Source organism: Scyliorhinus canicula, chromosome 21 (genome assembly GCF_902713615.1).
Source record: "Scyliorhinus canicula chromosome 21, sScyCan1.1, whole genome shotgun sequence".
Classification (NCBI taxonomy): domain Eukaryota; kingdom Metazoa; phylum Chordata; class Chondrichthyes; order Carcharhiniformes; family Scyliorhinidae; genus Scyliorhinus; species Scyliorhinus canicula.
This window is the reverse complement of record NC_052166.1, coordinates 36,052,383-36,066,062: the sequence shown is the minus strand read 5'-3', so window position 1 is coordinate 36,066,062 and position 13,680 is coordinate 36,052,383. Positions and strand designations below refer to the sequence as shown.

At 51.1% G+C, this 13,680-nt stretch overlaps 1 protein-coding gene and 1 long non-coding RNA gene across 14 annotated transcripts in view; one reads left to right on the top strand and one right to left on the bottom strand.

Moving 5' to 3' along the window:
• The window catches only part of cacna1ba (calcium channel, voltage-dependent, N type, alpha 1B subunit, a), a 739,085-nt gene that overhangs the window by 438,524 nt on the left and 286,881 nt on the right, over positions 1 to 13,680 (top strand). The window lies entirely within an intron of this gene.
• LOC119955558 lies at positions 100 to 13,468 on the bottom strand. Its single transcript, XR_005458493.1, has 2 exons — positions 12,110 to 13,468; positions 100 to 5,129 (listed from the first exon to the last, which is right to left on the bottom strand). It is a non-coding gene; the product is annotated as an uncharacterized LOC119955558 (long non-coding RNA).

The following is a 13,680-nucleotide window of genomic DNA, read 5'->3' as shown; positions in this document are numbered from 1 at the left end:
TTCACCGGCTTCCATTTGCTCGAGCAAAAGCGCAAGGAGGCCTGAGACTTGCGCCCTCTGGTTCTATGGTTAGTATATCTCTTTTCAGCAAGATGCCATTTTGTTAATATCCACACTTTATTATTAAGCTTGGAGATCTCATCAGTGGCAAAATACAGAGCAAAATTGGCTGTTAAACAGTAAGTTACCTCACTGCTTGCATAACTGATGTAACCCTTGAGAAAAGCCAAAAGCCTCGTGAGGATAGGAGTCTATAGGGCTGGATTATGCTCTTGAATCTTCAATGAACTCAACCTCCACATCCTCACTCTGTGATTGATACCTTGTAGGACTTGCAAAATTCTGTTCACTCAGTCATAAAATAAGAGCAGGAATGCATCTCCTCATTGACCCTGGAGACGGTTCGGCTCAGCAAAGAGGAAGTGCGCGTGGATATCTACTATGTCATCCTGTTACCGCAGTAACACTCTGGAACTTCCTTCAGGTTCTCCAATCTGATGAAGTTGGGCCGCTGCCTGGAGTATTGGAGAGGTGAGATGTAGTGTCCTTGTTGCCTGGGCTTGCACTCCTTTGAATTCCATGTTTTCGTGTGTTTTGCAATACGCTTGCAAACAAACTCCAACAAGCCTTGTAATGAGAGCTAATCAATGCTCATCTCATACAACCGCCAACACTTTATTAAACATTTACAAGCTTTCAAGAAGGCAATCCTAAAGTGCATGACAAACCAACTATTTAAATGCCTCTGCAGATGCACTGAGTGTTTAGACTGTGGACATTAGGAATATAGGAGGTCTTGTGGCTCGGTGGGTAGCACCGCTGTCTCTGAGCTGGAAACTCTGGGTTCAAGCCCCACTTCTGCAATTGTTGGCCATAGAAGAAGCGTTCGTGACATGGCCAAACAGGCTGCTAATCAACTTGTTAATCCTTCCAACACACCTATGGCAGGCAGAGCAGGAGAGGTTCCTGGAGTGCTGGCCCTTAAGCTACAACACTTGTTTTTTCTATGAAATGGAGAGATGCCTACAGTCCATTGTGGACTACGGCTAATTATGGACTAATGGCCTACATCACAATCTTTGTCCTCTCAGGGTTAGTTGGCAAATGAACTGTTCTGTGTGGAACTGAATCACACAAACCAAGAATGGCCCCACGTTTGCTGAGCACTTTGTGCTGAGTTATACAGCCTCAACTGGGCTTTAAGTTGGGGATGCTCAAATAGGTTTCTAAATGGGCTATAAAAGGTGAAAATTGGTACCCAGGAATTCTGCTCTTGACAGTTGTGAAGTGACCCTTGCTGAAAACTCCGGGTGGGGGTGGCGGGGGATAGCACAGAAATGGAGCTTAGCTGTAACTTTCCCTCTGGTCAAACAGTCTGACAGCAATTGCTGTGTCGATTTCGTCGCAGAACGCACATGAAAGCAAGATTCTGGAGGGTTACCAGCTTCCATGGAACTGGCCTGAATACAAAACAGGGCTTCAGAAATAAAGAAGAAAATGGTGGAGCTGTATGCAGGAGAATATGTTTGTGTAGCAGGTTCAAGTGCTTTTCTGTATCATATTCTCAATTCAGTATTACAGGAACAAAATACGCCTTTCATTTGCAAGCACATTTTTTTCTCTGATCATGTTATGGAACATTCCTCTGCTTAAGAAACCTCTACCATTTGGCAGTGCAGCGTGAGATCACCTTCACGTAAATTTGAAAAGGCAGGCCATCAGATACTGCTTGAGTTATTGGCCTGCAAGTGTTCATGTTAACCCAGTAAGCAAATGTGGCGCAGTTGACCACGAGTTTCAAATCGGCAGCAGGCAGACCAGACGCCATCTTCTGATTCCAATTCACGCTGGAATCGCAGTAGTCTCCTGGGGATTTTTGAGATGCAGGCGCTCTAAGAAAAGGTGTTGGCCATATCACTTTTAAAACAACTGTTTCCTTGTTTTCCTATGTATTGATCACTTGAGCCCCCAAAAATCAGTAAGCTAAGCCCTTTAAGTGAAAAATATTAATGGTGGTGAGGCATTTTATTTTGAATCACTGGTCTTCACGGTAGCTAGAATTTCATTGTGCAACATTTTACAGGTCAAGTATCTTCATCAAAAACCCTTGTGTCTGATTGCGTTTCAGATATCAGACATTTTTAGATTTTGAATCTGGCGTATAGGACCAGATCTACTTACTATCACAACAGCAGGAAACGCAGTGGCGTAGTGGTACTGTCACTGGACTAGTAATCCAGAGAACCAGAGTCATCCTCTGAGGAATGGGGTTCGAATCCAGCCATGGCAGATGGTGAAATTTGAATTCAATATAAAAAATGTGGAATTAAATGTCCAAGGATGACCATAAAACCATTGTCGATTGTCATAAAAAGCCATCTGGTTCACTAATGTCCTTTAGGGAAGGAAATCCGCCATCCTTACCTGGTCTGGCCGACATGTGACTCCAGACCCACAGCAATGTGGTTGACTCTTAAATGCCCTCAGGGATGGGCAATAAATGCTGGCCCAGCCAGCGACGCCCATATACCATGAACATATTTTTAAAAAACAGTCTCAGCTAGGCTAGCTACAGTCTCAAGTCAATAAACTGGCTAGAAAAGTAAGATGTGCCACTGAATAATTAATGAGGGCACCTGTAATAAGTTGCCACCCATGGCTCCTTCCTCAGTTCTGCTTGTAGGAGAGGGTTTTGTGTGCTCAATATTGATGTGCTCTGCTGGACGGTATTCTTGAATAGTTCTTCCAGCTTCATCTTTGTTTTTTTTTTAAGTTTGTCTTTTATTGATATTATTTCTTGCTCACTTCGAAATCCACATTGCCTGAGTGCATCCATCAACCCATCACACATCTTATTAATATCCTCAGTCCCTACCAGATTCACTGTGTTATCCTCGTCATCACTGCTTTTATCATTTACATTGATGACCCGAAAAAGGATGACCCAAAAAAATGCCCTGGCCGATTGGCTGAGGCGGAGTAAACAGCAAAAACATTCGGCGGAATTTCCCCCAATTTTGGCTGTCATTTTTTTGGCGCGAAAACTGGTACGAATCACATTGGCCCCGACGGCTCGATCCGGACCACAATTGTTAGGCACTTTAAAAAAACATTCCTCGTGTAAAACAGCACTCCTGTGCCGCGAAGCATCTGATTCGCCCACCCGGGGGGCGTCTGCGCACTTTAGTCAAAGGGGCACGGCATTCAAACAGCTCCACAGCACTTTCTCTCATTCATTTCAGGAGGAAGCCAACTCCCCACTTTACAGGGGGGATGTCAGGCTGGAAGAACACCATTCAGCAAGGCCACCAACCCTGCCTGGGAGACGATGGCCGCACTGAGTGCCAGCACCTTCTGCAAAGAGGAGGGGGGTGCTAAGGAACTGTGGCGGCACGGGTGAAGTTAGGCACCAGTTGTTGGGAGCCATTGTCACTTGTCGAACTTTCAGATATCATTGAATTAAATGTTATTGTTTCTCACCACAGAATCTTAAAGTGACCTATCAGTGCCATGGTGCTCCTCCCCAGTTGAACAGCTGTTCTCACTGGGCCTCCACGCGCCTCAGAGGGTTAGGCCCACTGATTATGAATGTTTCATCCGTAGTGATAGGATCCGGGCACCATTCAGTGAACCCTACACCCTCACCCCTAATACTCCTCTAGACCAAAAGGACAGAGGACTGTAGCACAGAACCTCTCTCAGACATGAGCCGATATGTCAGCGTGCAGACAGAGTCAGACATAAGTAGCAGATGAGAAGCATCAGAGGAGCATTCCTCACATTGAGTTATCATCACCCTCCTGTATTGACCGGACAGCGTCCAGCATCCTGATGAGCGAGAGCTTGTCCACCTTTTTCCTCTGCCCATGAGAGGTCACGTCCTGGGGGCTGTCACCCTGTAGGCCAGCGAGCGAGTCGTCTTCCCATGAAGCGGGAGGCATTTCTAACCGTTCTGCCCATGTGCACCCTTGCCACCGCCTGGCCCTCATCCTCAGCCTCCTCTGCATGCCTTTCCTCGATGCCATCATGCTCATCCTCCTTATCTGAGGATACGTGCTGATCCTCTGCATTGTCGTCAGGAGACTCCTCGCCCCGCTGCAGAGCTGGGTTGTGGAGGGCACAGCAGACCGCAACAATGAGGGAGACACTCTGGGGGCCCCACTGGACCTGTCAAGGCAGCGGGAATGCATCTTTAACAGGTCGTTGTACTGCTTGATGAAGATCTGGTCGCATTGTGAGCCTCATTGTACCTGGTCTCCGTAGTGGTCTGTAGCCTCCGCAGTGGTCTATGGCCGCTGCACTGGCATCATCAGCCACTACCTGAGGGAATAACCCATGTCCCCAAAAGAGCCATCCCTCTGTTTTGGGTGTCCCTCGAAGAGTCCAGGGAACTGGGATGGGCTTCGAATGAAGCTGTCATGCACACTCCCTGGAAAATGGGCACACACATGAAGCTGGTGGTCACACACACGCTGGACATTGCAGGGTGGAACCCTTTACTGTTTATGACAGAACCTCCCTGGTGCCATGAGGTGCAGAGAGTGACATTGGTGCAGTCTATTGCCCCCTGCACCTATAACAGACCAACCATCTGCCCAAAGCCCACAGACCCTCATCCTGCCTGGCCCTGGCCAATGTGGATGTAATCGCCAGCCCTTGCGTACGGTCCATCCGTCACCTCACAGATATACTTATGGGCAGATGCCTGTGCAATTCCATAGAGGTCCTGGAATTCCTGGAATAACTCAATGGTAAAAAAGTTCAGTGCTGCTGTGACCTTGACAGCCACCGGGAGTGGGTGTCCTCCACCACCAGGTGGCACCAACTCTGCATGAACATGGCACAAATGCTGCCCAGTCTCGTTTGTTAGGCAAAGTCTTCGGGAAGATGGAGTTGGACAGCTCAAGGAAGGATGCACGAGTCCAGTAGACCCTTGCGTATCTTTGGCACCTTTGTGCTCCCTGCACAGCTGGTACAGCCTCCTGATCCTGCCCTGCGGTCCTTGGTCTTGGCGTGGAGAGTCTGCCCTCCGATCGGACGCATGTTGCTGCTGCAGTCTGTGCTCCTCCAGAACTGTGATGAGTAAGATTGCAAGCTCCACTGGCCCCATCCCAATTCCGATCAGAATCCTGAGAGGGAGAGACAGGTTGGTTATGCAGCTACTGACCATCATTATCTCCCCTGACCCAATGGCCTTACTGACCTGGGAGCAGCCAGTCCCAGAGCTGGGCCGGCAGCAATCGCACACTCACAGCTCGGGGGCCCTCCCGTCTCCATAACAGGGCTTCCCCTTGCATGTGCCTTCACCCACTTCGACTCACATCTAGCCTTCAAGCTGGATTTCCACTGGCTGAAACTCACAACCACTGGGGTTCATTCAGGAGGGGGGAATATGTTGGATCATCCCCTCTGGTTGAGGACTATGGCGCGGTGGCCTGCAGGGGGGGCAGGGCTGTAGGATCTTGACTGGCAAGCGTTTAGAACCCAGGAATGAAGCAACCCCTTTGCCACATGTTTCTCTGCCACCAAGTTGACTCCTGAGGCTGAATCCCAGTCCTGAGGCTGAGACTGTTGGGAGCTGATGTTGCTGAGGGTTAACTCTTCAGGGCCAATCTGTGACACGAGAATAAACCTCAGGAGTGTACAGGACGCAATTGTTTTCTCCTTCTGTGGTGTTGATATCCCCAACTCCCCACTCCCTTTCCCCAGTGCCCAGCACAGCGTTGCTTTCTCTTCCAGGGTCGCATTTGCCCAGCTCATCTGGCCTGGCTCCAATGATTCACCACATCTCACCCCAGTCCCAGTCCCCCCCCCCCCCCCCCCCCCCCATGTGCCACACAGCTGCTCCAGTGCCAACCATCCTCCCCAAGGCTCCAGTGCCACAGGGACTGCACACTCACACAACACACACTGCTCACTCACATAGCACACACTGCACTGTCAGACTGCACACTCATACAGCACAGACTGCACACTCACACAGCACACACTGCTCACTCACATAGCACACACTGCACTGTCAGACTGCACACTCATACAGCACAGACTGCACACTCACACAGCACACACTGCATGCTCAAACTGCACACTCATACAGCACAGGCAGCACACTCATACAGCACAGTGCACACTCACACAGCTCAAACTGCACACTCATACAGCACAGACAGCACACTCACACAGCACACACTCAGACTGCACACTCACACAGCACAGACTGCACACTCACACAGCACACAGTGCACACTCAGACTGCACACTCAGACTGCACACTCATACAGCACAGACTGCACACTCACAGTGCACACTCAGACAGCACACTCACACAGCACAGACTGCACACTCACACAACACACACTGCATGCTCAAACAGCACACTCATACAGCACAGACAGCACACTCACACAGCACACAGTGCACACTCAGACTGCACACTCAGACTGCACACTCATACAGCACAGACTGCACACTCACACAGCACACAGTGCACACTCAGACTGCACACTCACACAGTGCACACTCAGACAGCACACTCACACAGCACAGACTGCACACTCACACAACACACACTGCATGCTCAAACAGCACACTCATACAGCACAGACAGCACACTCAGACAGCACACTCACACAGCAGACTGCACACTCACACAGCACACAGTGCACACTCAGACAGCACACTCACACAGCACACAGTGCACACTCAGACAGCACACTCATACAGCACAGACTGCACACTCACACAGCACACAGTGCACACTCAGACAGCACACTCACACAGCAGACTGCACACTCACACAGCACACTCATACAGCACAGACTGCACACTCACACAGCACACAGTGCACACTCACACAGCACACTCATACAGCACAGACTGCACACTCACACAGCACACAGTGCACACTCACACAGCACACTCATACAGCACAGACTGCACACTCACACAGCACATTCACACAGCACACTCATACAGCACAGATTGCACACTCACAGTGCACACTCACACAGCACACTCATACAGCACAGATTGCACACTCACACAGTGCACACTCAGACTGCACACTCATACAGCACAGACTGCACACTCACACAGCACACAGCGCACACTCACACAGCACACTCATACAGCACAGACTGCACACTCACACAGCACACAGTGCACACTCACACAGCACTCATACAGCACAGACTGCACACTCACACAGCACACAGTGCACATTCACACAGCACACTCATACAGCACAGATTGCACACTCACACAGTGCGCACTCAGACTGCACACTCATACAGCACACAGTGCATACTCAGACTGCACACTCACACAGCACAGACTGCACACTCACACAGCACACAGTACACACTCAGACTGCACACTCACACAGCACACTCATACAGCACAGATTGCACACTCACACAGTGCGCACTCAGACTGCACACACACACAGCACAGACTGCACACTCAGACTGCACACTCACACAGCACACACTGCACGCTCAGACTGCACAGACTGCTCACTCAGACTGCACACTCACAGCACACAGTGCACACTCAGACTGCACAGACTGCACACTCACACAGCACACAGTGCACACTCAGACTGCACACTCAGACTGCACACTCACACAGCACACTCATACAGCACAGACTGCACACTCACACAGTGCACACAGACAGCACACTCACACAGCACAGACTGCACACTCACACAACACACACTGCATGCTCAAACAGCACACTCATACAGCACAGACAGCACACTCAGACAGCACACTCACACAGCAGACTGCACACTCACACAGCACACAGTGCACACTCAGACAGCACACTCATACAGCACAGACTGCACACTCACACAGCACACAGTGCACACTCAGACAGCACACTCACACAGCAGACTGCACACTCACACAGCACACTCATACAGCACAGACTGCACACTCACACAGCACACAGTGCACACTCACACAGCACACTCATACAGCACAGACTGCACACTCACACAGCACACAGTGCACACTCACACAGCACACTCATACAGCACAGACTGCACACTCACACAGCACACAGTGCACATTCACACAGCACACTCATACAGCACAGATTGCACACTCACACAGTGCGCACTCATACAGCACACAGTGCATACTCAGACTGCACACTCACACAGCACAGACTGCACACTCAGACTGCACACTCACACAGCACACTCATACAGCACAGATTGCACACTCACACAGTGCGCACTCAGACTGCACACACACACAGCACAGACTGCACACTCAGACTGCACACTCACACAGCACACACTGCACACTCAGACTGCACAGACTGCTCACTCAGACTGCACACTCACAGCACACAGTGCACACTCAGACTGCACACTCACACAGCACACAGTGCACGCTCAGACTGCACACACTGCATGCTCAGGCTGCACACTTACACAGCACGCACTGCACGCTCGGACTGCACACTCACACAGCACACACTGCTCACTAAGACTGCACACTTACACAGCACAGACTGCTCACTCAGACTGCACACTCACACAGCACACACTGCACGGTCAGACTGCACACTCACACAGCACATAGTGCGCGCTCAGACTGCACTCACACAGCACACACTGCACACTCAGACTGCACACTCACAGAGCACAGACTGTCACACAGACTGCACACTCACACAGCACACACTGCACACTCAGACTGCAGACTCACACATCACACTCAGACAGCACAGACTGCACACTCACACAGCACGCAATGCATGCTCAAACTGCACACTCACACAGCACACACTGCACACTCAGACTGCAGACTCACACAGCACACTCAGACAGCACAGACTGCACACTCACACAGCACGCAATGCATGCTCAAACTGCACACTCACACAGCACACATTGCATACTCAGACTGCACACTCACAGCACGCACTGCACACTCAGACTGCACACTAACACAGAGCACACTCAGACTGCACACTCACACAACAGGCACTGCACGCTCAGACTGCACACTCACTCAGCACACAGTGCACACTCACACAGCACAGACTGCACACTCAGACTGCACACTCACACAGCACACACTGCACGCTCAGACTGCACAGACTGCTCACTCAGACTGCACACTCACAGCACACAGTGCACACTCAGACTGCACACTCACACAACAGGCACTGCACGCTCAGACTGCACACTCACTCAGCACACAGTGCACACTCAGACTGCACACTCACACAGCACAGACTGCACACTCACACAGCACACACTGCACGCTCAGACTGCACAGACTGCTCACTCAGGCTGCACACTCACACAGCACACACTTCATGCTCAGACTGCACACTCAGACTGCACAGACTGCTCACTCAGACTGCACACTCACAGCACACAGTGCACACTCAGACAGCACACTCAGACAGCACACTCACACAGCACACAGTGCACGCTCAGACTGCACACACATACTGCACGCTCAGACTGCACACTCACAGCACACACTGCATGCTCAGGCTGCACACACACAGCACGCACTGCACGCTCGGACTGCACACTCACACAGCACACACTGCTCACTAAGACTGCACACTTACACAGCACAGACTGCTCACTCAGACTGCACACTCACACAGCACACACTGCACGGTCAGACTGCACACTCACACAGCACATAGTGCGCGCTCAGACTGCACACTCACAGAGCACAGACTGTCACACAGACTGCACACTCACACAGCACACACTGCACACTCAGACTGCAGACTCACACAGCACACTCAGACAGCACAGACTGCACACTCACACAGCACGCAATGCATGCTCAAACTGCACACTCACACAGCACACATTGCATACTCAGACTGCACACTCACACAACAGGCACTGCACGCTCAGACTGCACACTCACACAGCACGCAATGCATGCTCAAACTGCACACTCACACAGCACACACTGCACGCTCAGACTGCACACTCATACAGCACACACTGCACGCTCAGACTGCACACTCACACAGCACAGACTGCACGCTCAGACTGCACACTCACACAGCACACTCAGACAGCACAGACTGCACACTCACACAGCACACACTGCACGCTCAGACTGCACACTCACACAGCACAGACTGCACGCTCAGACTGCACACTCACACAGCACACACTGCACGCTCAAACTGCACACTCACACAGCACACACTGCACGCTCAAACTGCACACTCACACAGCAAACACTGCACACTCAAACTGCACTCACACAGCACGCACTGCACGCTCAGACTGCACACTCACACAGCACGCACTGCACGCTCATACTGCACACTCACACAGCACACATTGCATACTCAGACTGCACACTCACAGCACGCACTGCACACTCAGACTGCACACTCACACAGCACACACTGCACGCTCAGACTGCACACTCACACAGCACAGACTGCTCACTCAGACTGCACTCACACAGCACACAGTGCACAGTGCACACTCAGGCTGCACACAGACTGCTCACTCAGACTGCACACTCAGCACACAGTGCACACTCAGACTGCACAGACTGCTCACTCAGACTGCACACTCACAGCACACAGTGCACACTCAGACTGCACAGACTACTCACTCAGACTGCACACTCACAGCACACAGTGCACACTCAGACTGCACACTCACACAGCACGCACTACATGCTCAGACTGCACACACTGCATGCTCAGGCTGCACACTCACACAGCACACACTTCATGCTCAGACTGCACACTCACACAGCACACACTGCATGCTCAGACTGCACACTCACACAGCACGCACTGCATGCTCAGACTGCACACTCACAGCACACAGTGTACACTCAGACTGCACACTCACACAGCACGCACTACATGCTCAGACTGCACACACTGCATGCTCAGGCTGCACACTCACACAGCACACACTTCATGCTCAGACTGCACACTCACACAGCGCACACTGCTCACTAAGACTGCACACTTACACAGCAGACTGCTCACTCAGACTGCACACTTACACAGCACACACTGCACGCTCAGACTGCACACTCACACAGCACATAGTGTGCGCTCAGACTGCACACTCACAGAGCACAGACTGTCACACAGACTGCACACTCAGACTGCAGACTCACACAGCACGCAATGCACGCTCAGACTGCACACTCACACAGCACACACTGCACGCTCAGACTGCACTCACACAGAACACACTGCACGCTCAAACTGCACACTCACACAGCACACACTGCACGCTCAAACTGCACACTCACACAGCAAACACTGCACACTCAAACTGCACTCACACAGCACGCACTGCACGCTCAGACTGCACGCACTGCACGCTCATACTGCACACTCACACAGCACACATTGCATACTCAGACTGCACACTCACAGCACGCACTGCACACTCAGACTGCACACTCACACAGAACACAGTGCACACTCAGACTGCACACTCACACAACAGGCACTGCACGCTCAGACTGCACACTCACTCAGCACACAGTGCACACTCAGACTGCACACTCACACAGCACACACTGCATGCTCAAACTGCACTCACACAGCACACACTGCACGCTCAAACTGCACACTCACACAGCACACACTGCACGCTCAGACTGCACACACTGCATGCTCAGGCTGCACACTCACACAGCACACACTACACTCACAGCACACACTGCATGCTCAAACTGCACACTCACAGCACACACTGCACTCTCAGACTGCACACTCACAGCACACACTGCATGCTCAGACTGCACACTCACAGCACACACTGCACTCTCAGACTGCACACTCACAGCACACACTGCATGCTCAAACTGCACACTCACAGCACACACTGCACGCTCAGACTGCACACTCACACAGCACGCACTGCACGTTCAGACTGCACACTCACAGCACACAGTGCACACTCAGACTTCACACACACACAGCACGCACTGCACGCTCAGACTGCACACTCACACAGCGCACTGTGCATGCTCACACAGCAGAAACTACACACTGATACAGCACACACTGCACATACACAGCAGAGACGGCACACTCATACAGCACAGACTGCACACTCACGTACCTTTTTAAAAAGCAGTTGTGATTCGTACCGTCGTGCCAACATGGCTGGTGGGTGGGAAGATTGGCAACATTAAGTCCGCTGAGTAGATGATAATCCATGCTATCCATGCCATCTTCGTGTGACCGGAGGGGCCTGGGAAGATCATGATCTGAAATCCTGCTGGTGCAAATCGCATTTTAGGCTTCTTAAAAATTTGTGGCCATTACAGGATTTGTGCCTGAGGCTAATGGGCCCACTAAATCGCGTCCAATGTCCCTCACCAAGAGTTTACTTGCGAATGTGCTTGACCAGGAGCAACATAGGTTTTGTTTAAGTCCAGATACCGGATAATGCGCTTATATCTCTGGTAAAAAGTGATTCTGAAATCAATCAGAAAGATTAGCCAGGCTCTCTTATTAGCATAATAATGAGCAGCTTTTATCTGAATGCCCTTGAAGCTCCTGGGCATTTGCTTTTTCCAATTGCAGCCAATTTACGTTTGTGTGTCTGCCACATTGGCACAACTAAGGACGATCAACCTACCCTTAACATGCACTGGCGCATTCTCCTCACCCTGCACGCATACTCAAGCTTCACATTCCAACCACACTTCCAGATCTTCGGCCGTGACAAGAGGACCATACCCGCCCCAAATGCCCACCGGAGTCACCAACCTTCAGCTGCCCCCTCAGATCACCATTGCTTCTTTCAAGCCCCCTTCGTTTCAAGCCTTGCCCACATTGCCCCTCTTTCTTTTCCCTGGAGCTTTCTTTAACTTTTACTTCAGGAAGTTCTGGGACCGTCCTCCTGTCCCCTTTGCTGTGTCCTGCTCAGTGGGCCACCTTCTCCAACATAGTCCTCCTGCTCAGGCCACCTGACCTGTAGCTTCGAGCCTCTTTGCCATGGCTTGGGCCCTTTAAGGCCATTTCTTTTGTGACAGCACGCCGGGTCGTTCCCCAGCCGAAGAAACGCTAGAAGACAAACTGCGCATGTGCAGGCCGGTTCCCAGCCAGTACGGGTGCAAACGACCTCCAGAGAGGCGGCAGCAGCAGCAAGTTCCTCAGGCTTGGGGGGGAGCCGGGTCTGTTCTGGGGTGGGGTGGAGTCGAGGCTGTCTGAGTGGAGTCTGGGGGTTGTTTTTGTGGGACCCAGGTGTTATATTCCTTGTCTTGCTCTCCAAGATAGCCAGATATGTAGTGTTGACAAAAAGTTTAAATCAAAACTAATTTATTTTGCACTGCTTAACTTGATTAAGTTCGCTCACTTTACTGAGTAACAGATAACAAAATAATAATACTGAATCTGTAATACAGCAATCAATAATCTCTCTAATTTATAAACTGCACTATAACTCAACCTCACACTATCCTTCTACTTTGAAATCTCCATCAGCACTCCCCAGCATGCCTAGAGACGCAGCTTTATATATGGTCACTTAGTAACGCCATCTAGTGTTGAGTTACATATAGTCTCTCTTGTTAACCCTTTAGTACATTTGTACTATAGATATCATTACACCAGTGGGCTGTCGGAGCAGAGTCGCGGGGCTGTGCCCGGGACGGGGGGGAGGCTGGAACTGTTTGAGAGGAGTCG